This window comes from Ambystoma mexicanum, chromosome 1p (assembly GCF_040938575.1).
Source record: "Ambystoma mexicanum isolate Mex_15411 chromosome 1p, UKY_AmexF1_1, whole genome shotgun sequence".
NCBI classification, from domain to species: domain Eukaryota; kingdom Metazoa; phylum Chordata; class Amphibia; order Caudata; family Ambystomatidae; genus Ambystoma; species Ambystoma mexicanum.
In genome coordinates, this window is record NC_090921.1 from 1,132,298,676 (window position 1) to 1,132,325,960 (window position 27,285).

A 27,285-nucleotide genomic window follows, 5' to 3' on the forward strand; every position below is an offset into this window, starting at 1 on the left:
CTCCCGGCGTAGGGACTCTATCTATCGCCGGGATTTGGCGTTTCCCGCCTTTTTGACCGGTCTTTTGGGACAGTCTTTCAACTGATGTTCTGAAGAACCACAATACATGCACAAATTATGTGAACGTCGATATTCACGTTGGGCTTGAGTCAAAGGACCCCTCACCGCCCCTATCTGCATGGGTTCTGGAATCGAAAGAGGAGGAGTAACTACATCTGCTGGAACGGGGGTAAGGATTGATGTTTTACGTTCTCCTCTTCTTTCAGACCTTCGGGCATCTATTTGCAACACCAAATCTAATAATTCACCGAAGGAGGTCAAAACGACCGGTACTGTGGCTAGGATGTCTTTTAATTCTTCAGACAACCCCTGGTAGAATACGGCTGATTTCTTCTCTTCAGGCCAGTCTGTTTCAGCAGCTAGCTGATTGAATCTGGTGAGATAAGAAAAAAGAGAAGAAGAGCCTTGTCGTAGACTCAACAACTCCAGGTCCGATGCTTGAGATTTGTAACGGTTATCAAAAACCTTATTCATGGCCAATATAAATTTGTCACAGTCATAGAGGACGTAGCTGTTGGACTCAAGTAAAGGGTTGGCCCACGCAGCCGCTGTACCCCCGAGATGGGAAAGAATAAAGGCTGCCTTGGTGGTGGAATTTGGAAAGGCGGTGGGCCGACACAAAAAATGCAATTTGCATTGATTCATGAAGGTCCGATATTGTTTTGGATCTCCCGTGAAGCGTTCCGGAGGGGCCAACGGGAATTGAGTGGCCATCAAAACCGGGGTCGCAGAGAACCCAGAGGCGGAAGCTGAAGGTAGACCGGAACCTGAAGCGGCCGCACCCGCCATGTCTACCCCGAGTGTCGGGGGGTTTTGAATACTCCGTAAGCTGTCGATCCTTTGATGCATGGCGTCATGAGCTAATGTCATGTCAGATCGTAACTCAGACACCAAACGAAACAAAGCAGCCAAAGGATCAGCTTCATCCATGGCTTCTGTTTTTGTTACTCACCGGTGAGATGAGTGCGTGGAACCGGGGAGTATCCAAAACCCAGGAAGTTGCTTGAAGAGCTTTGGGTAGGGCCTGTACCCAATCCTCCTCTCTGTGAGGGAATAAGACCTTCAAAATGATATGACCGCTTGCTGTATTTAACCAGACAAGGGGACTGATCACCCAGAAGGGCGGGGAGAAAGCGCACCGCCACGAACCAGGCTGTAAAGGAAGAATAACAAGTGAGTAACACGAAGGTAACAGTTGTCCCCTGTAAGCCTTACTAACTGATGTGATACCTGAGCTTTTTCCCCCCGTAGGATAGAAGAGCAGCACAATTCGGGAATCACCTAGGAATATAACAAGACTTAGTATCTAACTGGCTTAAACTAAGACACAATTCAAGAGGTGGACAGGATCTTACCAGTGGAGAATGAATGGAGGATTTGAGTAGCTTAGAACACAACGACAGGGATAAAATAGGAAAAAGGAAATGTTAGTAGTAGGATGCTAATACCCGGGCGGCACGAGAGTCGCACTGGATTCGGGATGGTGCACAGCTGCAGAGCGTCCTTGAGTGCACGGATTAACCAGGGGCTTTCCAAATGTTCTGTTTGTGAAGCAAAAAGTCTTACCACTGATGAACGAAGGATGATGACAGCAACCAGTCGGGATGGTAGTTCCAGGGAAGGTAAGTGGAAAGCAGGTAAAGTTTGGCGCGATGCAGAACAGCCAGTCGGGCTGGCTATTCTTGAGATAAGAAGTCGAAGGTAGGCAAGGTCTGGTACACTAGCGGACAATAACAAAGACAAACTTTTTCTAGCGGGGTCCGTGAAGCAAAAACAGGTTCGGTACACGGGAAGGCAGTTCAATAAGGGTATTCCAAAATAGAGGGTCCAGTAAACAGTCCGAGTCGAATCCGTAAGAACAAGGAGGTTTTCAGCAATTGAAGATGGAGCTTCTAAATGCCGGGAGTAGCTGTAAACAGAAGCGGCGCCCTGGCTGTCTCCATGGACTACATCAGTGAGAGAGGCGGGGCAAGCCAATGCGAGGCTCTACCGGCAAACTACCGTACGGAGCCAGGTTTGCTGGGGAATGTAGTTTTCGATTCGCTAACTTCCACGGCAACTGCCATCGTGCACGAAATGGGGCAGCATAATGCCGAATTCTTTTGGGGAGTGCCACAAATCTCCCCTTCATTCTGGTAGTTGCACTAGGAAGTCGAAGTGCTAGAGGTGCAGGTGGCTGGGTTTTGCGCACAGAGGGGGGTGAACGACGACCCATAACAATCTGCAACTAAAATGTCACCATTTGAGTTGATGACTTTACGCAAGATGGTGCTTCCCCAGCATTTTCTCTACAGAACCCAAGAGCAAACGTTGATAAATGCCTCCACAACTCATGAGTATGTGGTCAATTTAAGGAAACACCTTCAGCATGCTTTTGCCTATGCTCAGCGGAATCTAGAAAGATCAGCCGAGAGCATGAAGACCCACTATGATTTAAAAACTACCCGAAAGGAATATAAGGTGGGTGATCGGGTCTATCTATACAATTTCCAAAGGAACCAGGCCAAACAGCGAAAATTCTTGCCTACATGGAAGGGACCGTTTGAAATTATAGACAAGATCTCCCCTGTTGCCTATAAGATCTGCATCCCCAAAGGCAGTCTGGCGGAAGGGGAAGACAAGTGGGTACATATAAATAAGCTAAAGTGTTGCCATCCCAGACACACTCTGCTACAACTGGAGGAGTCCTCTGCAATACCAGAGAGGACCGCTCCAGAGTAATTGAATTCCAACCCTAAAATATTCCACATATAGCACATTCTTATATATATATATATATATATATATATATATATATATATATATATATATATATATATATATATATATATATACAGATGTTCTTGTCTCCAATTTAAAAAAAAAATGTATATGTTCCTATCTTCTGATTTATAAAATGTATATGTTCGCCACACCATTAATAGTGGTGGAAAAATGTCTAGGAATGTGTATTGCCGCTTTGCTTTATCATCCTAGGAGAGATGAAACCATGGACACTGACCAAGGAGGACGACCGGGGACCGGGAGCAGAGACCCGAGGGGCCCGGGGTACGACCCAATATTCCCATCAGGACCGGCGAGGAGAACCGATCGATCCAACTGGGTGGAGGAAAAGATGCTGAACTGTGCCACCTATGGAATTGGAAAAAGAGGAGGCGAACATCCCAGATCTTGCGAGTTCCATCAGCGAAAGACCAGAATGGCCATCGCAAGAGGGGGGGCTTGTGGGATGTTTTTACCCATGCATCCGAGCCCTACCTCAAAAACTGTGCAGTACTGGCATGGAAAACATCATGATGGCCAGATCTCCCCAGAGAGTGCACAGGGAAAACATGAAGAATAGGCTGCCACCCATTTTTGCCTATGTTGTGAGCACAGGAGGGCACTGCCTAAAACCACCATTGGGCTACACACCAGTAGCCTGAAACCATTGGGAATGGCAATGCTGATTGCCAAAAAGCAATTCAGAACTGTGGGGAATTAATTTTCTTAATCCCAAAAATGGTTGCATTACCAGTACTCACCACTATCAGAAAGCCGGCGTTTTAAAACCACCAGACTTTTGTGTAAATCTGAACAAATGAAACAAAACCAGACCAAGGAAAGACTTGCTAATGTAAAACTATATTCTGAAATGCCTTGAAGGAAGTAATTATTTAATGTATATCTAAAAATTTTAAGTGATTTAAACCTGGGAACAAAAAGTGACATTTAGCTGAAACCTGGCTTAGTGAAACTGGATTCTGCCTGACAACTACCCCCGACAGGAGAAACCTGTTCAGCCACTCTTCCCAGGCCTAGCTGCATCCTGCTGCCCTTTGCCAAAAGGAGTTGTCACCTCTCTGATTAGATTAGGGGCGGAGCACCTGGGAACTGGAAGGAACAGAACAATGCAATTCCCTTGACTCAGGCAAATGTTATATTGGGGGCGTCGTAAAATAGCTTCCTCTTGGGAGAAAATGGGGGGCGACACTGCCTCTGCAAGCCAGCTGAGCTTGGGGGAAGTGGATAAACCAGTTATTAGACCCTGTGATGTGGGAAGCCACACCCCTTTTTGACCAGAGCATAATTTTAAAAAGATAGATAACTCATAGTGTGGACTTGTCAGAATTATATAAGTAATATCATTATTTTTGTGATTTTTCTGTGAACATTTTAAGAGGCGTTAGGACCCTGTGGTGTATTCTGGGGGGTTGCTAGCAGAAAATAGGGTCTTACTCAAATGTCTGCATGTTAAAAATCTGACACTTCATCAATTAATGTCCATACTCCTTGCGCACATGTGTGTAATTTTGGGTAAATGTCCGATATTGCAAAACCAGTTAAAAAGTGCAAAATGTTGTCATTTTTGAATGCAAGCCCCCAGGAAGATCAGAGCCGGACAAGCATGGACCATAAGGAATATATAATGTGTACATGTAATTTCAACAAATTGTATATCTGGGAAAGATGTATTTGAATCAAATATAGATTTGTGGGCAAACTAACCAGGGGAGGATCCTCTGACCCATAAACAGACCTCATCATGATGACAATCCATTTCCTTCCCCCAATCATGGGAGAGGGGAGAATTGGCCCAATGACAAGTAGAGAGGGGCAGGCTTAGCTAGGCGCAGGCACAAACCCATTTTCAAAACACATAAAAAGAGACTGCTGGGACAGGTAGAGACATTCAATTCCATTTGCTGCGGAGCATGCTGACCGACGACTTCACATCCAGAGATCTAGACTTCAAATCCATCAATCTCCAAAGACCAGAACTTTACTTCAGAATTTAAAGCAAGAGCCTAAACCCACAAACTGAGAACTCTTCTCAGCAGGCCTCAGCATCCTTAAAATCATTTGCAAACTATTCCACAGCCGGGCGAGCTGTTTGAATTATTTTGCCAAGAACAATTGCCAGAGACCAGACCAGAGATCCAGAGTGACCCAGACTGCTGTGAGCAGAACCAGAGAGCTGACCCAGATCACTGTGAAGTGCCGAGACCAGAACCGGAGTCCAGTCCAAAACCTGACCAGATCCGTGGTGAGGCCTATTTCAAATTTATATTGTGAATACCTAGCCGAACTGTGCAGAACCAATCTCTTAGATAAAATAATCTAATCCAAACTATTTTAACCTAAGTAGAACAGCCTCCTAGAAATCGTGTCATCTGTAATTTTTTAAGCTGCACCACTGTCACCTGTCAATTCTGCAGCTGCAAGCTGTCACCTGTCATTTTGAGTTTACTTTAAATCCGAAAAACTACCTTTATTTAATCGTCCGTATCTCTGGAACCGTGGTTTAACTTTCCTCTGAAAGCTTAGAATCTAAGCTTTCCAACAAGCCTAGAACCGACTTCCTACTCCTTATACTTTTTCCGCAATCACGATTCACGCACTCGCGATTTGCGATTTGGCCTGATTTCTTTATCTGTAAAAAGATAGCAGCTTTTTGCTTTCCTTTGCTAAAAAAATGTGTTTGCCTCTTAATAACCATCCTGAATCATTGCTAAAGTGAGCCTGAGCTCATCCCAAGTATCTCTCACTCACCCTGAACCTCCTAAAGGGAATTAAAAGCATTTTCAACATATTTCTCACTTCACTGCCACCACATTCAAAGCACTTGGGCCTGTGTTTTAAAACTCATACCTGTTTTCTCTACGCTTGCTGTGGGGGAACTGAATTTTATATTGTACTTGATTGCATTCCTGAGTACTGTGTGCTCCTCTTTCCATCGCCTTCCATTTTTTGCATTGCATAGGGGATGGGGGTGGATTGCCAGAGAAAAAGTGATTATCTTATCTTTTGCTAAAATCATATCAAGTATTTCTGTACTGCAATTTTTTCCTCATTGCTTTTCCCTTGAAATCTTAAAAGTATTTTTGCTACTTTATCCATCCTATACTAACTCCTCATTGATTGTAAAGAAGTGTGCTAGTGCCAGATTACCCATTGTTCATCAACATCATATCAGATATTAATTTATTATAAAGTGTGATATATATATATATATTGTTTAAATTCTCAAATAAACCTTTTTATTTGCAAAACAAACCTACTTCTTGGCTCAGTGGGGTCAGGGGGATTCTAAGAGGGGGGTGTTATACAAGGGTGGTCATCCAGAGTACTGAACTAGACATAAAAATACATTAATAAGGGTTTTCCTCAGCATCCCACACTAGGCATTGACTTGGCTATAGTGTTGATTGAATATCACTTACAACGCGATACACAACGGCAACCCTAAACTCAAAAATTGCATATGTGATACCCAACAAGCATACAAAAGTTGGAAAAACAGTAAACGATACGCAGAGGCACCGCCTGAAATCAAGAATTATGTAGGCGACAAACTGTAGGCCTCAAAATGGACAAAAATACATGTGCGTATGCACTTAGGCAACCCCTAGAAAGAAAAATATGGTATGCATTAAATGAAGGAAACGCATTGCGTATCAACCCCAAATGCGTGTAAACGCTACTCGTCCATCTTCGTTCCTTTGTGCACACAACCAGTGTTGCGCATCCAAACTCTTAAATATCCCTGTCAATGCAGTGAGCTGCGTAGGCACCCTGCATGCAGTGCATGTGACGTAATTTATGTGCTAAGGGCCTTTACTCTGTTTCGACTGACTTTGTAGGTAGACATGGAAGCAACCCCTCTCCTGCTTCTGTGCCAGTTTTACTGCATCCTCCTCCCACCTTGCCATCAGCTGCTGTCTGCCCAGTCTCAGTGACTGCTGCCCGCCTGCACTGTGTACGGAGTGCCTACTGACCTGCCATTGCCTGTGCTTCTGTGTCTGGACCTGTGACCACTGCAACTGCCATGTCTGACCATTCCACCTCCACTGCTCCACAGCCCATCTCCAGGACCACTTTACCCACCAACACCTGCCTCGGGAGTTGCCATGTCTGCACCACCATCCTCTGAATAGAGCGGCAACCCCACTGCAGTGAGGTAAAGGGCTGCCAACTTCAGCAACAGGGAAGTTGACATCCTGGTGGATCAGGTCCTGGAGAACTATGATACCCTCTTCGACCCTGCAAAGTGGGGTAAAGCCGACGCAAGCAGATCTGGGAGGACATAACAGCTGCAATCCATGTGGAATGGGTGGCAGTCTGCTGCCCCAAGAGCATCCCTAAGCGACGGGAAGACCTCAATCCAGAACGCACAACAATGCATTGCACACCTCGAAGGCCGGTGCAATCATCAGGATCCACTGTGAGGGCAGGTGTAGGTTTTTCTAACAAACATGTGGGTCCTGGTGACATTCTATCCAAAGCTTTAGCCTCAGATCTGCGAGTGGAAACATAGCCTGGAGGCTGCTGGTGAGTAGCCATGTAGTGCTCTGCTGTACAGTGCATGTGCATTGTTTGTAGTTAGACCCTTATGTATGCAGCATGTGTGTTTCAGTGATCCACAGTGACATGCAGCCTCCAATCAATGCTCCCCATGTGTGAAGTTTGACATCTGTTCATTGGAAATGAGCTAGTATTTGCAGTGTGTGCACATGTACAGTTACACAAACCGTGCCTGTGCAATGTCATTTGATGGTTAGATGTGCTTGGAAAGCAAGGGTGCCAGATGAGGATGTTGTGCCCATGTGAGGGGCATGTATGATGAACATGATGTTCTGTGAACCATTGCAATGTGTCGCTATCCACACTAAACATCAGGAGGAGACACGTGCATTTGGATGTTTGGCGGTGTCAAGTTGTGGCTTTGATATTTTATGGTCATTGGTGTGATCTGTCATTCTGCTACATGTGTACTTTGAGTTAATGTGTGCGCATGCCATGTGTATGTGCTTGGGGCTATGGCATACTCACTTGTGCCTCTGCAATTTTTGCATGTACGTGTTGCATGCTCACAGTCCAGGCTGTAAGGGAGGCATGTTGTATTAAATGATTGTGTGGGCAGATGCCCAAGTAGGTGTTGGCATGTCCATGTTCGGAGTAGTGCAATCATGTGTGTCTACTGGGAGCCAACATTCCACTGTGTGTCTTGTCACCAATGTGTACACAGCGGTACACCGGCCCATCCATGCTTCCATGCATTCTGTATTTTGCCAACCAACCAGTTGACTCCCTGCCCACCCCTGTGCCCCTCTGCCATATCTCCGGTAGCAACGAAGGTTGCAGATTGGGTCATGTTGCCTTTGCTATTGTGTCATGTCATATATCTTGGTAGGTCTCTCTGAACTTCCCTCCTTGGGCTGTGTTTACATGTGAATGTGTCATGACTGTGGTCATCATTGACCCTTGATTGTTGTATCTGTTCTAATGGGAATTGCATGGGTATCTCTACAAAATATCCCCAACAAAAATATCGCCGTACATATGGCTGTTTGTCTCGCCATAGGCAATATTTTTGGTGGGGATATTTTGTGGGAGCGAGGGTTGCAGAGTGTCCCCCGCACATTTTAAAATAATGTGGGGGTTGCAGCGGTGTCGCCGCAGGGTCCATGAATCAATATTGCCACAAAAATATGGCAATATTTTTGTATCGCCATATTTCTGCGGGGATATTAACACATGGAACCATTGCATGGCCATCTGTGTGAGTGTGGATGTTGCTGGTTGTACCATGGCCACTTCTTGTTACTGTAAATGTTGTGTATGCAACAAATGCTTTGAGACACTGATGTCGGTGTTCTGTGTCTCCTTTACCACAATTCCTGCTGCTGGAGAAGAGGGTGGAAGGGGTTGTTGTGGAGCCTGTAAATGGGGACAAATCCACCAGACAAAGGAGCAGACTCCAGCCACTCCCCTCTTACAGCTAATCTTCAGAGAGCAATGTGGTTGAGGTAGCGCCACGACCATCGGACGTGGCGGCTGACGGTAAGTCCCAGGAGGTGAAGGTGAAGGTGGCAGGGGCCTCCTCACCAGCAGTGATACAGGGTGATGCCACACAGGGGCGATCCATGGGGGAAGAAACCCTGGAGTCATCTAGGTTAACGGAGGTGAAGGTGGAGGCAGAGTAGGTGGCCACTGCAGCAAAGCCCATGGGGTCAGGTGGGGGTGTTGAAGTGGGTGTTCATGCTGCAACATTGTCCCAGGGGCATGAGGCTGTACAGAATCCTGTCCCTGTGCAATCGGATGCAGCAGTGCACACCTTCCGGGAGGCATCTACACAGACCAGCAATCCCTTGCCATCTGATATGTCCATCATGGATCAGGTGGTGCCCCTTCTGGCCTCATGAGGTGGACCGCAGTCATTCGTGATGAGGGACAGGCTACTCATAGTATGCTTGTGCATCATCACAATGAGCTGTGCCGCCTCATGGCCATGCTGGCAACAGACCTGTCCTCTGGTGGGCTCCATCAGCTGTTGATGCTTCAACCCCCTCCTCAGCATCCTCCTCTGTGCACCAGTCATCCTCCAGGGTGCCTTCCGGGCCGCATACCAGCACGACCCCCTGTGCACCAGTCCCACCACAAATACCCCGCCTGGTCGAGCTAACGTCCTTGCTGAGGTGGTAGTCCCATCAGCATCAGCTGAGATGATCACTGTGCCTGCCCAAGCACAGACACAGACACAGGCAGTGCAGGGTCAGCAGGCACCACGGAGCAGTGCAGGTACCGTACGCCCCCGAAAAATGCCATCACGTCAGAGGGTGTACTGACAGAGCATGCACTGGGCATGGCATCAGCAGATGGCAAATCTGAGGAGGCAGACTGTTACAGGGAAAACCAACCTGAGGAGGCAGGTGGCAATAATGAGGCAGGTGGGCCATAGGGAGTCTGTGACGGCCATTTCTTCCAAGTTCCGGCAATATGAGAGGCAGCTGCTTGCAGAGAGTGTGCAGGCATGGGAGTCCCAGCTGATGGTGGCCAGGGCTGAGATGGTGCTGCACGGGGCACAGAGGCGGGCTGCCATCCTGCAGGTGACTTGCAAGTTGGCACAGGATGCAGAACATCAGTGGTTGTCCACACTGCAAGCCCTCCAGGTAACAACGGAGGCCCGCCTGAGGGAGGAGGACATGGCCTGTGAATCAGCTCTGGTTGACAGGTTGTCAGAAATTGGTGAGAAGGACTACCCTGCTGCCTTTATATATAGGTATATATTTTTTAGGTATAAAATGTATTTCTGTTTTTTTCTCCTTTCTGCCGGACTTCCGTGACATTCCTTCCCAGTTTTTCATGCATATAGTTGTTTAGGAATAGGGTACATTTCTGATTTCCTCTTTTACCCCAGACATCTGGAACATTCCTTCACAGTTTTTAATGTACATAGTTATGTGTAATACAGGATTTCTATGAGTTCATTCCACGCTTCGTGCAGTTCATGTGCCTGTCTGCACATTTGATTGTTCAATTTCATCCAGTGCATCTCTTCATTGCATGTCATGTGTAATGTGGCGTGCCTGTGTGTGTCATATTGATACTGTGATGTTTGCGGGTGGAGGGATGCACATGTGACTGACATGTGGGGGTGAGGCCATCAAATGACTGGAGGGTGCACTGGATGATTTCCATTTTCCATTACGTGTGCAGCATCACTCTGTGTTTGACATCAGTTCGTCAGTGTGGTTGGTGTAGAGGCTTCTGGTGTGTGTGATGATGTACATATGGGTATGGGTGCAGTGATGTGTGGATATCTTATTAATATTTATGTTGACTCTCATTGTGGATGGACTGCCACATGTTTATGTGTATTTGCACAATTTTCCATTGGTTTTATTTCAGGTCCACTGTTGTTCATGTGTCCACTTTGCACATGCGTGGGATTGTGTATGTGCCCACAGTCTATTCACTGTAGTGTCTATTTTGCATTGTGGGTGCGGCAGTGGAAGGTGGGCTCACTGTGGATGGGTGTCCTGGACACATCACTTGTGCATTTCTTGTTTCATTGCTGTGTAACTCCCATGCCATGCTTACAAGCCCACCAGCATGTGTATTCACACACTGTCTACTCTCCTGTCATGCTCCACCTCTGTCACTGGAATGCAGTTGTGTCCTGTGTTTGCCCTTTCTATGTTGCTGCACACATTTCCTGCCTCACTGAGTCATGCACTCTCTGACTGACCTCCCATCACCCTTGCACAGGCCTGTCATGCTGTTGTCCCTGACTGGGACATTGCCACCCCTAACACTGAGGCTATTTATGCTCAGGCTGTAATGCACATAGTCGTTATTAAAAGATCTGCCCAATGTTTTATTCTGTGTGCTTCTGTCCTGCACACACATTGACTTTCTGTGCTTGTATACCTTTGCAGTTACCCATGGCCAATATGCACATGCCACATTGCATTGCATTCACATGTCACATGTGGATGGGGTGGCCACAGAGTTGTTGGTGCAATATTGTGCTGTCAAGTTGAGGTTCTGCAGAATCAGGTCTGCCAGGGAGTGACAGGAAATGTTTCACTCCTGGATTGCTCATTAGTGCGACAGTTGATCATGTTGGTGGTGGACATGTTGGAGGTCTGTTTCATGATGGAGGCAGACCACAGCTATAGATTGGACGGTAGGGTGGCAGAATGTCAGGGGGCTGCCTGGAGTAGTGATGGAGATGTGGGGCACTAGTGGGTGGTGTCTGGGCACAAGGGGGCTTCCTAGGGATATTGGTGGAGGTGAGGGGGCTGGTGGGTGGTATCTAAGCTTGAGGTAGCTGCCTGGAGTAGTGTCAGAGGTGAGGGGCCTGGTGGGTTGTGTATGGTCTTAGGGGGCTTCCTGGAACAGTGCCGGAGGTGAGGGGGGCTGGTGGGTGGTGTCTGTGCTCAAGGGGGATCCCTGGAGTAGATCTGAGGTGAGGGGGCTGATTGGCGGTGTCTGGGCTTGAGGGAGTAGTGGCAGAGGTGTGGGGGGCTGGTGGGTGGTGTCTGGGCTTGAGAGGGATGCTGTGCAGTAGGGGTATATGCCAGCAGTTTGGGTGCCTTAGGACGGTTTGCAGTTTGGTAGAGGTGCAGCCATTATTTACGGGGGATCGCACATGGTTTTACAGGGGTGCCAACAAGGGCATTAACGTTCTATGCTGAGGAGGATCGACAAAGAACTCAGCAAAAGGTTAAAGGATGGCTTTCCAAATTCTTAAATCATTGATAGGGATAGGGGGTTCATTTCAGAGATGGTCTGTTTCGTTTTGTTAAGCTCATTTCTTTCTTTATTTTAATTTATTTAATGTATTTAATTTATACAGGGCCCAGACCTGGGCATATATACAAATCACTGTTATTTTAGATATCATCCTCTGTGGTGATCCAGGCACCGTTGGCACCTCGCTGATTTCACAGGAGCATGAGCAAAAGAAGATAACGCAAGTCCAGTGATCTCTTTACCACCTGAAAAAGGGGATTGCAAGGAAAGATCAGCAACTTAGCATAGCTGATATGTTGGGGGTCAAAATACCCACTTCGCCCACCATTACAGAACTGCCAAGCACATTGTGGGAGCAGGTGCATCTGTGCCTACATTAAGACTTTAAGCTGAACAATTGGGGAAATGTAGAAAACACTGGGAGATAGGCTGGATCGCCTTGTGGTAATGATTGTGACGCAGGAAGAAGGAACCGAGGCACCTTTCACAGGGATTCTCTTACAAAAATGAAAAGGAAACCGTCTGGCAGGATTCTATTTCTTTCAGACTGGGGACCAATTTGTTACGTTTTGGCTTATGTTGGAGTTTTCTTTGAGAGATTCTTCTTTGCCATTATGCAACAGGCTACTTTTAAACTTACTTCACATTTGCATGTTTACCAATTAATTTGCTATGTTTGTTTGTTTATTTATTTATCGAGCGCATCGAACCCTGAGGTATCTGGGCGCATTACATAGTTACATGGAGAGAAGACAGCAATGGCAAAGGCAAAAATTTACAATATTTACAATAAATCACCGGTCTTCACAACTGTTACATACAGATAGCTGCAAGGAGGTCCGACTAGTACATTCATTATACATTAGAGAGGATAGGAGCCAAGATTTCATATTCTTCCCAAAGCTAAAGTACGAAAGCTAGGCCCGAGTGTGCAAAGAGCGAGTTGCAGTCAACAAGAACTGCTGTTTGTCTGTTTTTCTGTGCTGCAGAGGCATTGGAATCAGCTGTTGTGTTTGAAGAGCTGGATGAGACGTGAGGAAAAGCTGAGCGCCGTAGCGCTATCTGTCCCCGCCCACCACTGAGCGGTCCCGCCCAAGCAGGAAGTGGAAGGGGCTAAAAGAATCTCCCAGGCACCCTTGTGGCACTAAGCCCGAGTGTGCAAAAGGCGAGTTGCAGTCAACAAGCACTGCTGTTTGGCTGTTTGCTGCTTCATTGGGACGCAGGACACCAAAAGAAAACTGTGTCCAAAGAGGGCAAAGCACAGTGCCACAAACCACAATTAATTGCTGCCATCCTAGAGGAGGTGTATGACGCTTGCTAATGGGCTGACTGACAAGTGATCCAACTGAAAACGCGACATCAGGTATGACAGAGGCTAGTCTCCCACCCCGCCCTACCGATGTCCGCATCACCATCTAGGACCATGAAAACTAAACTAATGCCACCTAAGATCCCCATGGAGACAGGACGGAGTCCAGCCCCCCACCAGAGTCAATACTTACATCTATACCATCTATACCATCTGAGAGGGTGGATGTAGTCAAAGAGGGGATGGGACCCCAGGACTCAACCCAAACAACTAATAAAGACATGGAAACTCCTAGGGTGTGAGGTGGTGTACAATCCCCTCCACAGACATCGTCCATGGAGGTCTCCCATGGGGTGTTGGGTATAAGTGACTTGGCCAAAACATCAGAAACTGGGATGGAAACCTCAAGGGAGGTAGAAGGACCAAATCCACCACTCCAGCCCCTGATAGACATTGAACAGGAGATCTGTGAGAACAGTGAGGAGGTTGGTTATGCCGCCCAAGTAGATACAATAGATGTGTCAGACAAGGAAAACTCCACCGCCAACTGGAGGGGAAATGGGGTAAAGAAGCCTGAGAATAACCCACCCAAAACCAACTAAGTGAGAAAAAAGGACTATGCTGTTTCCACCCCGTCGATCAGCCCACGTGTACCAGTTCTGGTCATAGAACCGTTGAAAACAGTTAAAGACATTGCCGGAATGGTCTCAGAAGCTGAGGCAAAAGCGGATTAGAATCTCCCAGTACCAGCGCTTATACCAAGCCTGTTGAAGCAACTGAAAGAGAGAAAACTACTGTCAGTTTCTTGAAAAGAAGCTAGATCAAATGCCGAATTAGATGTACTTATGCCAGAGCCTCTACCAAGCCCACACAAGATCCAAGGACTAGGTGATCCAGCCCCTCGTATTTTGAAGGAAACTGCAGATGTGTAATTTCCCTGAGAAAGAACCTTATGAAAGTCGAACAGGAGAAATCAACGAAGTGGAGATAATGACCTGGCAGGACGAGGCCTTTTGAGTGGACAAAGCTAAATCACCTCAGACTCTTGCTCTAACTAACAACGCAAGGCATAATTAAAGCACAATAGTGGAAAACTGGGACTCAAAAAAAGGACAAGGGGCGGATGATGAAATGCCTTTTTCCTCCATACAGAAAACGCCAAAGAATGCCCGGATGGTGGAGACACATTGGCCTCCTATGGTGGAAACCAACTTGGGGGGCTCAATGGGTACCCCTAATGGGAATGTCCTAACCAGATGGAAAACTACAGGAAAAGAACAACAAAGCAATTGAAGCCTGGCAGAGAAACTCATTCAGGACATATCTAATTTAACCAACAAAATTACAACGGAAAAAAGGAGAAGCCTATCCTTTACTATAGAAAAAATAGCTGCCCTTGATGTAGAGGACCCCTTGGCAGTGGCTAGACAAAGAAATTGGGCCTCATTACATGGTAGGCGGTAAGGGTTTACCGGTACCAGTATGTTACCGGTACCGGTAAATCTTTACCGCCTTACTACGAGGTCCCTTTGCGGGTTGGGGAATTTAACACCTGTTTTTTGCAGGTGTTAAAAACCTACCCGCAAAGGGACCAGTGAAGCTAATTACGGTACCGCAATTTGCGGTACCGTAATTAGTGCCTTCCCCATTCCCATAGAGCCCTATGGGGCAAAAATGGGAATGGGGAAGGGCAATGGTGGAAGGGGGAATTACCGCCCCGCCAACCTTGGAATGGGGCGGTAATTCCCCTTTCCACCAAGGCGGTGCGGTATTTTACCGGCATGAACCATGGCGCTAATAGCGCCATGGTTCACCGCCATCCGTGTAATGAGGCCCATTGTAGGCGAAGGGAAATGGGCACAAGCCCGCCTGCCAATAAACATATCAATACGATAAGTAAGTATACCGGTCCGGTGTCAAGAGAGAAATTGGAAATGACGATTGACGGAAACTCCTTGGAAAAAATAAGAGAGCTGTGCAGTAAGGGAAGAAGATATGACTTTGTGCATACTCAGAATGTGGTGACGGAGGCCCTGAATATTGTAATTGCCACATTCCTTAAACTCTATGAGAATATCAACATATCCCTGCAAACGGTTCTCTCGCTAAACTCGAAAACAAGGGAACAGATAAACGAAATTGAAGGTTTCATGAAAAGATTAGATCTGAGACTGGACAAGGAATCGGATCAATCAAACAAATGGCAAGACCGACTAAGCGACATAGCACGTTGCGACTCCAACTACTTATGGAGGCGGTGTTAGAAGAGCATAAGTGGCTAAAGAAGATCTGTCAACAAAACACTTCCCAATATCCTATGACCGAAGAAATCAGAGATACAAGAGGGGGAAATAAAGAATCGAAGGAACAAAGATCGGTCCCCCTCGGGAACAAAATCCAGGGACCGACAAAAGGGGGCCCTTTGGTTTTAGGAAGGGGTCTTGGTATAACTAAAACAAATCAAGAGGGAAAAGAAACCCTACCTATTGAGGTTCCTCGAGCGCCTACACAGGAAATGGCCCACTGTGAAAGCTCTACATCAAGTTATGCAATATTTCAAGAGTCACTGAACGTGATGAAGAAACCATCAGTAACTGTCCCTATGACGTCTCAAAAAGACTCGCAAAACAAACCGCAAAATAAAACTAAAAACCAAGCAATTAAACGGAAGGAATGTGGCTCAAGATCCTTTCTAAGAAACATTAAAATACCAGTGGGTGACGAGCAGATCCATCCAGCAAAGAAGCCAAGGATGGAAATGAAAATATGCAACTCATCAAAAGACAACGAAATTCCTAAGAACACAGTCTCTATTGAAATTGAAAGTGAAACAGAGTCAAATGGATATTTGAGTGGTCTAATTGAAATGATAGAAGAGAACAATGAGGATGAAAACTGGCAAAACATCAGCTTGTCAGATTGGCAAGCCATAGATAACCAGTCACATCACTATGAAAGGGAAAAAAAGAGAAAAGGTGGCGAAATATGCAAAAGAGCTGAGAGGGGGGGAAAAGGTTGGGTGCATGAGGACCCGAGTACCCACAAACTCAGGAATCGATCTCGCAGTGAGGAAAAGAAAAAGGAAAAAGAACAAAAAAGAGTGGACTTTTTGTACTGTCTAGAAGAAAGAAGAGGGACTAGACTCCAATCAGCGGGAGCAGCTCAAGGGAGGGATTCTAGAAACAAGTTTGAGTGTCAAAGAAATGACAAAAATCTAACGACATGAAAATCAGATGGAGAATGCTTGTGGAAGAAAGGTCATCCACCAAACACATAAAGTCAAGGTGGAGAGAGTAGCAAAAGACTCCAAAAGGATAATCTTGAATAGAAAGAAATTGATGACCATACTAAACCAACTCCCATCACTAAGAAAGGTCTCATCGGACGACATTGTGATAGTCGAATTTCCAGATGAAAAGAGGCCTGACGTGATAATACTCCATCTAAGATCGCAAAGGACTAAAGACACAATAGTAAGTGCAAAGGGAAAGCTGGTGGATGCTGGCTTTAGGTTAAAAGATGCTGAGTCAGCTGAAGAGAGCCGAAGAAAGGAAAATTATGCTCGATCAATAAGCAAAAGACACAAACCAAGACCCAAAGTGCCAAACTCAAATTCCCAACGAAAATATCATAAAAATCCAGAATGAGAGCACCTTAAAACCAGGCTTCTGGAAAGTAAATGGGAAGAAAGGCTTGTGCATCAAACTGCCGAGAGAGACGCCCCAAAAAATAAATTTGCTAAGGCAAACTCGCAGACCAAATACTACAACCAGACAGAACGAGAATACCTTAAGCAAAGGCCAAAAGAAATTTAGAGAGCAAGAGGGGAAAATAGAAACATCGTGGATCCCAAAAGCACAAGAGATGGTCTCAGGCCGCTGGCCGATAGCCAAACGGCAAAATTGAGATTCATGATGGATAACTCTAACTCTAAGGCAATGACACGAGGAGGTTGAAACTCTTTTTTTAAATTTTCTTTTTTAATAAACATATTTTATTGGTGATTTAAACACATTCATACAACATATCAACAGTTTCCCCCCCACCCCCCTTCCACCCCCACATCCAGGGTTGATTCCTTAGTCTGTTCATGTTTGTCACTCCATGCATCACCTCCAGTAGTATGTCGCCTGTAATGTTCAAGATAGGACCCCAGTGCTCCAGCCATTGCCCACCAATAGTTCTCAGATTTCACGTTCTTCCCACTTTCCCCAGATCTTCGTAGCTTTTGCAGGGCACCCCCGTGCCGTGTATATTCTGTGTTCTTTTGTCGCGCAGATGTCCATTTCGTTGACCATTGGTCGACTGTTGGGCATTCCGGTGCACCCCATTTCTGTGCTATGTCCCGCTTTATCAGGCCCATTGCTGTGGAGAGAAAAATACCCTCCCATTTGTTCGAGGCGCTTTCATCCGGAGCGCCCAGTAGCATTATTGCGGGTTCTAGTGTTATTGTGCGGCCCAGCATTCTTGTAAGTACTTGTGAGCATTGTGTCCAGAAGTCTCTGATCTTGTGGCAGTCCCAGAGGAGATGAAAAAAAGTGCCCTCCTCCCCCCGGCATCTCAGGCAATTGGGGCCTGCTGCCCTTCCCCAACCGAAAAGGGCCACGCTGGGTAGTATACCCTGTGAAGTATTTTGAGCTGTACCAGTCTTATTCTGGAGTCTATTGCGATTTCGCAAGGGTGCATGAGGACCTGAATCCAGTCCTCAGGGTCAATATCCCCAATATCCCGCTCCCATCTAGTTTTGAGGCTGGCCAGTTCCGGAGTAGCAAATGCATTGATGGCCTTGTACAGTATAGTCGTTACCTTGGTGGGGATATGTTGTGGCAGTAGGTTACGTTCCAGGGGTGTATAATCTGGTGTGTCGGCAAGTTCTTGCCTGTATCCCCGGAGAGCGTGTGTTAGTTGTGTATAGTGATATTGTTCTGGTGCCGGGATTCCAAATTTCTGTTGGAGTGTTTCAATCGGAAGGATGCCGCCATCCGCGATAACATCTCCCACTGTTGTTATCCCAGCCCTCATCCATCAGGTCCATGTAGTCAGTTTTTGAACCTCCGTCAGCATATGATTGCCCTATAGTGGTTGTGCCGTGGTGATCCTTTTCTCCCAGCATATGTGGCTATGGGCATGCCTCCAGACATTTGTGATATGGGATGAAGAAGTTTGTGCAGGGGGTCTGGGTAGGCTTTGGTATAGTGTTCGGATTGGTGGGGTGTCCTGGGTAATAGGTAATTCCGCTCTGATGTGTGGGAGTTCTGGGTCCCCATGGAGGAGGTCATTAACTATATTTGATTGACTGGCCCAGTAGTAGGATCTTAGATGTGGGACTCCTATGCCCCTCTCCCAAACAGAGCGCTGCTGCGTGGCTAGTGCTTTCGGGGCTGCCCCCCCTTCCATATTAGTTTCCTTAAGAGGCCCTCTACCCGGGTGAACTCAGAATTTAGTATGGCTAGCGGGGCGTTCTGCAGGACATGGAGGAAACGTGGAAGTGCCATCATCTTGAATAGGGCCACTCTCCCCAAGAGTGTTAGTGGCAGGAGCCTCCCGTGCTGTACTTCACCATCGAAGCGGTCGATCAGCGGGTGTAGATTATGCAACACATAGTTTGATAGTGTCCCAGTGACCCATATGCCCAGGTAACAAAAATCTTCCCTCTCCACTCGATATGGGGTGTCCCGGGGAATGGCCAGATCATCGCCTTTAACCGGGAAGAGGACTGATTTCCCCCAGTTTACCCTGAAGCCACTGAAATTCCCGTAGGTCATCAGCATTCGGGCTATGATGGGGCATGCATGGTCCGGGTTGCTCAAATACAACAGTAGGTCGTCTGCATAAAGGGAGAGTTTATCCTCCCGTCCATTTGGCCATTGGAATCCAGACCATGTAGTTACTTGTCAGAGCCATCGGGCTAGTGACTCGATTGCCAGGGCGAAGAGAAGGGGGGACAGTGAGCAGCCCTGTCGAGTATTGTCCAGAGACTTGCCCATACCACCTAATCAAACGCTTTCTCAAAATCAATTGCAAGCAATGCGAGTGGTGTATTAAGGATTGGGGACCTTTCCAGCAGCAGGTGTAAAGGTCGTAGGTTCATTCTGGTCGATCTTTGCGGCATGAAGCCGCATTGATCTTGATGGACCAGTGCCGTTATGACCGTTTGGAGCCTATTTGCCAATACTTTGGCCAGGATTTTAGTTTCGCTATTAATTAGCGATATCGGTCTATACGATTTACATTGGTCGGGCGGTTTCCCTTGTTTGGGAATGACCACGATATTGGCGGTTCGTAGGTCCGGAGGAAGGGTGCCCTGCGTCCTGGTGGCTAGGAAAAGATCACGAAGGGGGGCCGCCATCTTGTTGGTGCCTAACTTCTTCCAGGTCTCGGCCAGGAAGCCATTTGGGCCTGGTGTTTTCCCCGATTGTAGTTGGGTCATGGACTCTGTGATCTCGGCTTCATCTATTTCCTTATCCAGATGTGCTCTTTGGGGTTCAGACAACTGCGGGAGCGTGATCTCCTCCAGAAGGGATGAGTCTGTGGGGGCCGTTGGAGCGGCGTAGAGCGAGGCATAAATGTTGGCAAATGCCTCCGCTATTTCTGGGTCTGTTTGGGCAGGTCTGTCTGGGCTATCTGTAATTAATCTAACATGTCTGTGCCCTTCCTCCCGTCACTCCAGCCATGCCAATAGTTTACCCGCTTTATCTCCCTGTTCATAAATTCTGGTTTTGGACTCCCGGTGTGCCTGTCTGGCGTTATCCAGCGCTGTATTATGCAGGGTAGCTCTGGCCTTTAATAGGGAGCGGTGTGTTTCTGGGGTAGCGTCGGTGATGTAATTGGTTTCCCACTTTTCTACCTCAGCCTCCACCTCAGTTACTTTCCTATGATGTTCTCTCCTTTTGTTGCATATCCAGGGCATCATCTCCCCTCTAAGTACCGCCCTGTGTGCTTCCCAAAGTGTCACTGGGTCCTCCACCGAGCCTGTGTTAATTTCGAAGAATTCGTCTGACTTTACAGTAATATGCTTCACGAATTCAGGGAGGCCCAGGTAGTAGTTATTTAATCTCCATGTTTTGGGCAGTAGGGGACGCTCCGTGTGGAGCGTCACCTCCAAGGGAGAGTGATCTGAAATGCCGTGGGGGAGGAGCTGTGCCGCCTTTATCCTATATGCTTCGGGGGTTGGGAGGAAAAAATAATCTAACCTGGATAAGGATGCGTGTGCTCCCGAGTGGAAGGAGAATCCCGGTCTGTTGGGTGTAGTTCTCTCCACACGTCGCTCAGACCAAGCGCTGATGCAAAGGTCGCTAGACCCATGGGCCGGCACGGGTTTCAGTTGCGGATATGGGTCCGGTCGAGTGTGTTACACATGACATCATTAAAATCCCCTCCCAGGATCCACAGCTCCATCTGTTGTTGCGCCATCGGGGCCGTCACCTCCCCCAGGAGAGCCTCCCCCAATCCTGGTGGGGAATATATCGCTAGAATAGCCATTGTCTCCCCCCAGAGTGTACCTTGAATCATAACAAAACGGCCACTGGGGTCCTGCACCACAGTGGATAATTCAAAAGGGAGTTGTTTATGCAGGAGGATCAGGACCCCACGGGAGCCCATAGTATACCCTGCGTGGTACATCACCCGATAGTTGGATCTGCGAAAAAATTGCCAGTTTGAGCCTGCTAAGTGGGTCTCAGTTAGAAGAGCTACATCAGGGGAGCGTCTGTTAAGAAAATGTAGGATCAGTCGCCGTTTTATACTTTAGCCCATACCATTCGCATTCCATGTGAGGAGCTTAAGAGACCTATGGCATTCATTAGACATCGATGAGGCTTGTGTATTTTGGCAATCAGGGTCGCTATGTTGTTGTGTAGCCATTACTGTCTAGAGGTTTATGGTGTTGTGCTGTGCAGGCGCGTGGTGTGTATGAACTTAGAAACATTGTGTTCGGATTTGGTGGGAGCGTGGGGGGCGAGCACTGTGTGTTTGGTGAATTCGCTATGGACGTTTTCCTGGTATGGTTCCCCGGAAAAAGATAAACATAATACAACTTCACTTCCCCCCTCCCCATACTCCTCCCCAACATGAAGTATCTGTCGCCCGAACTCTACTGGCGCTTAAAAACTATGTCGCCAGGTTAACGTAACATGAATTGTTCACACTACCCCTCCGACTTACTATACCCGTGGGGGTCTGGTGTCTCAGGTCTCAAGTCAGGGGCATGGCAGCCGCCGGTGGCATGGTGTGTTACTGGTGACTGCTTGCGGTTCATGTGATCCATTGCAGGGGGACGGGGGTAATCCGCCATCGATGATACTCCCGGAGGAGTGTTCCTTGCAGGTTGTTTCCGGGAGAAGTGACCGGGCATTGAGTACACCGTGAATCAGCCCGTTCACGAGTCCGGCCGCTGCACCTCTTTTTTCTTAAACATCCGTTATGGGGTCTCCGTCTGGTTCAATTGGGACCTCCGGTCTGGGTTGCTGTGCAGGTCTTTCTCCCCGTGGTCGGGGTCTTGATCTACTTCTGCGATTTTGATTTGGTCCAATCCAGTCCCCCCCAATTTGAGTTTCTGCCCATCTCCAGGCCTCCGGCGGGTCAGTGAAATGGACAGTTTTGCCCTCATGCCCTCATGCAGGATTTTCAGTTGGGTTGGGAAAAGCAGTCCGTATTTCACGTTCATGGAGCGCAGTTTCCTCTTTAGGTGTTCAAAGGATTGCCTGGCCCGTTGGACCACACGGGTGTAGTCTGGAAAAAAGGCTATTTTCGCTCCGTTATATGTCATTGACCCTTTGGTACGGGCCATTTGTAGGATGGTGTCTCTGTCGTGGTAATTAAGCAGTTTTGCGAGGATTGTTCTCGGGGGAGCCCCGGGGATCGGGCGTCCCGTGGTCATGCGGTGTGCACATTCCACCGAGAAAAAATTTGAGAAGGTCTTTGGTGCAAAGAGATCTGTCAGCAATTCCTCCAGGAAGAGTTCCACGCTGGGTCCCTCCGCACGCTCCGGTAGTCCCAGGATATGAATGTTGTTGCGGCGGGACCTTCCCTCTCCCTCGTCAACTCGGGCCTCCAGGGTTTTCAGTCGGTTCAGCGTTTGCGCGAGTTGTTGGTGTACCCCGCTCAGGTCATCCTCCACTCCAGAGATTCGTTGTTCCGTTTCCCGGTCTGGGATGAGAGTTTCTGGAGGTCGTGGCGGAGGAAGGAGACTTCGGTGGAGATGGTGTCCATCTTCTGCTCCACCGAGGTACGCGAGTTTTCAATGGCGGCCATCACATCCTTTAATGAGAGTGGTTCCTCTGGTTCCTTTGGCGGAGAGAGGGTTACCCTTGAGTCCTCGGTGCTTAGTGCCGTGGTTGTGCTCGTGGCGTATTGGTCCATGGTGTATTCGGTCGAGGTTTTCTTATTCCTTTCCTTCCCATGGTATTGCTTTGCGTGGGTCGCTGGTTGCCTGTTTGGAGGGGCTGTTTTTTCCCGCCTTATCTCGGGCCTCTACCGTGCTCTTGTAGCTTGCTTACAGTGTTATAGTCTCAGGAGCCTTAAGCAGTAGTGGTCTCCTTGAGGTTCTGTTCACTAATGATTTGTTCGGGGTATCACCTCGTTTATCTTGCCTACTTAGTACCTTGAAATACGTTGTTCGTATGTATTTCCTTATCAAGGAGGGCCAACTCGCCAACTCAGTTCTCCCCTCGCATCACAAAGATGGTTCCGTTCAGTATTCCACAAGGTTCTTGATTATCTCCTCCCCAGGCGGCTGCACCGCAGTTGGAGTGTGGTAGGCTGCCTCGCCAGGTTGCCAGGTGCCGTGGGATGTCAGTGGTCGGGCGGGGAGGAGGGAGGGTCACAGGCCCTTCACGTCTGTTCCCACCATTCTGGTTTGGTCCTCTTGACTGGCGATGCTTTCCGCGGTGTCCCGGAGCAGATCTCTCAGGCTACGCCCACCCAAGAGCCGAATGGCGCTCCGAGACACCGCTGCCCGGGAGTGGCGTTGTTACGCGGGTCGATTCCACCGTCGCGTGCCGGGGTTGGGGGAAGATCGCACAGTCCGCTCGCCCTCGGCCACAGCAACAGGATATGGTCCACCGCTGTGCAAAGTCTGTGGTTTGAACAACGCCCAGTTGCTCTGAGGGTATTTAGTAGCGCATCTGCTCCGACAGTTGAGATTCGTAGCTGCCCACGTTTGTCTTCGCTCTACTTCATCGCGACTTGGAAGCAGCCATCTTGGTTGGGCCCGCGCGATACGTTCCAATGCCAGATATCTTGCATTTTCCGACGTGGATCCGGCCCCTTTTACGGCTGGGTGCTGCTATTGTGTTCCGCTGCCCGGATTTATTGTTTTTTAGCAATTTCACCTTTTCGTAACGCAGGATATTAAGGATTTTTCAGGCGGCCGCGGGAGCGCCAACGAGTCACGTCCTCATTGCTTGTTCACTGGCCACGCCCCTCGAGGTTGAAACTCTTGATTGAAACAAGGAGTGCATGAGTTAAAATCAGAGAAAAAGAAACAATAGGCTGACATCGAGGCACTGTGGTAAAAGTCCCTACTGGCCTCATGGAACACCAGGGGCTTTAATCACCTCTACTCTGGAGACAGTGTCTTTTTAGGGAAATTCAATATAATCTGCCTACAGGAATCTTGGATAAGATTGGTCCCACTATGTGAGGGCTACAACGTGTTCATGAATCCTGCAAAGAAAGGCATGCTGGGTAGACTGCGTGCTGGATTGCTTACACTAGTAAAAGGCGATTGTGACCTCCACGTCCTGAGCCATCGTATCCCAAATCCATATGTCCAGATTTTAAAGATCAAGTAAATGACAGAATCCTAGGCTATCAGGCTCCTTTTAATTAATACATATTGGAGTCCAACTGACTGTGAAAACGAAAAATACTTGATCGACATTATGGAGGCAATAGATGAATCTAACCTAAAAGAAAAAAATCAACTTATCATTATATGTGGAGACCTGAATCTAAAGCTGCTTCATAATGAAGGCAAACTGAAACCAAACTCGCAGCTGGAGGGAAACGAAAAACGATGGACAGAAGAAATGGAAATTAGAGAGATGAAAATCTTAAGTTGTTGGACGAAAGGAGATCTCAAAGGAACCACTACGTGGTCTAACAACATAAGTAGTGCGGTTACGACCCAGGCGGTAAGTTACCGCCTGGGCCGTGACTTTACCACCATGGCGTAAACTACGTTTACGCCATGGTGGTTGGCGGACTTACCGCCCCATTCCGACCTAGGCGGGGCGGTAAGTCCCCAATCCCCATTTACCCTTCCCCATTCCCATTTTTGCCCCATAGGGCATAATGGGAGTGGGGAAGGCGTTAATTACGCCACCGTAAATTACGGTGGCGTAATTAACTCCATGGTCCCTTAGCGCCATGGATTTTAACACCTGCTAAAAGCAGGTGTTAAAAGCACCATGGCGCTAGGGGCCCTCGTAATTGGCGGTAAGGGGTCGGCGCAGCTAACGCTGGCGTTAACCCCTTACCGCCAGGGTCGTAATGAGGCCCAATGGCTTCATAGCCAGTAACACCCAAAGGTGGATAAACACATTGATTGTTAAGAAACAGAAGACCAGTGAACATGCTTTACTGGAGATTGAACTCCATTGGGATTCTGGAGTCACAACAAATCTCGCCCTTCCCACTCTAGACGTGACATGGGGAAGAACTCGGCTTAGAATAAAACCGCAGGCTATTGCAAAATTAGCGGATGGCTTCAAGAACCAGGTAAAAAGAAATCTAGAGGAAGTAGAATATGAATAGCTACTAAAGGAGTATGAACTACACTGCGATGGAAATAAAAACCCATCAATCTCAAGGAAACATGTATATAATGCTGGATTGGTGGCCAAGAGAAAGAAACATTGTGCTGAATTAAGAGGCATAAAACGAAGCTTACTGACCAACAAAGAGGAACTGATGTGGAAAGGCAAACAATCATACAAAAATTGGCTGATTTCATTGAAGGTTTAGAGAGCTCAATGTGATGCAGAGAAGATGTTGGCTGCAATTCAAACAGCAAATGCTCGCAGCCTATGGGAGATTGTTAATAAAGGCGATGAATTCCAACCAGCCTTAACCACTTCTGAAGTCCCAAAAGATCTATGGGTTAAGCATTATACAAACTTGTTCCAGCAGAGCCATTCAGTGGAAACAAACACATGCTTAAGGAGAAAAACTCCCTGGCACATTGAATGTGACTATGATGATATTCTGGGGAAAATAAAAAAGTTAAGCTCTTCAAGAGCTGCCGGGCCAGGTGGCATATCAAATCATATGCTCAAAGAAAAAGGAGAAGCCTTGGCCAGCTTCATATTACAGCTCTTTAACCAAATAAAGAAAACTCGAACCATCCATTTATCATGGAAGGAGGCATTGATTGTCCCAATATTCAAAAAAGGGGATCGTGGAGACCCTAAGAATTATAGACCTATTACTTTACTGGACTCCATCGGAAAAATATTTGGCTCCATCCTTCTGAGAGATCTAAAAAAAATGAGCCATAAAGGAAGGTCTTTAGGACAAATGCCAAACGGCTTTCGTGAGTGGAGTTGAAACCTCCCTGACTTTATTCATTCTGAATATATTAAAGCTCTGAGCCCTCGAAACAAAAACAAACATCTATCTGGGCTTCATTGACCTAAAGCAGGTGCTCGACGGAGTCAGTAGAGATCTCCTTTGGGCAAAATTGAAGGACTGTAGCTGCCCGGTAGATCTCATTGAAGCTATTCAGGAATTACATACAGATACATCAATTCAAATAATAACTACAAAAGGAGGAGGCACCAGTGAAAAGAACCCGACATTTAAGGGAATTAAGCAAGGTTGTGCCTTGGCACCCTTCTTATTTATCCCATACCTGGCTGACATGGTCGAGTCCCAGCGCAAGATCAGAGGCTTTCCACCAATAATCAAAGATGACGAGCTATTCTGGATTCTATATGCTGATGATGTGGTCTTTATAGACCAAACGGCTATAGGTCTTCAACGACGCATCACTGAATTAAAAAATGATTTGGATAAAAATCATATGAAGATAAATATTAAGCAATCAGTTATCCTAATAATGAAGTTGCCTCTGGGACAAAAGTAAAAAAAAAAGAATTTCGTGTGGACCATCAACAACCAAAAACTGGACATAGTTGACTCTATGAACTACCTGGGAAAAGAATAAATAAGAGTGTAAATGAACAAGGCCAATATACTCTTATCAGAGAAAAACTGGTACAGTTGACAAATCAAGGGCGAGTTCTCCATTGGAGACATGGGACATATTCAATGATCCCAATATTGACATTCTACAAGCAGAAAGTGGTGGCGGTTCTGACTTAATGAGCAGAGTGCCTGTTAAACCTTCGATGGGAAACCTGGGACATAGTTGAAGCCTTTTTTTGGCGGAAAATCCTAAAACTCCCAAATTGCTTGTCTATCTCGACAATAAGGCACACACTCAGACTCCAGTCCTTAAGATCGACAGTCCCTTGGAAGACTATCTCGTTATATAGGAAATGTGTCCTTGACCCGCCACCAGCCCCTTTTGAGATCATGGCAAAAACAACGGTTGAGAAGTGGGATAAAAATCTCCAACTTTGGAAAATGAAATGTCAGGAAGTTCTTTCACACTACAACATCAAAGAAGAGATATTTAGAACAAATCCTGACCATGCAAAGACAATCTTGCGAGAAAATGATTGGGACGAAACTAGCACGCTAAAGCAAGCAAATACATTTTGCCACAACATCATATGGGAGCGCAAAGTAGTGAATGCCGTGCCTCAGTATCTGAGGACATTTCCTTTACCCCGCTATAGGGATTTACTGATGTGGTGTGGGTTAAATATCTTACTAACTAAAGAAGTACAATTCCAAAGAAAACAGATCCCGCTCATAGATGCCGGATG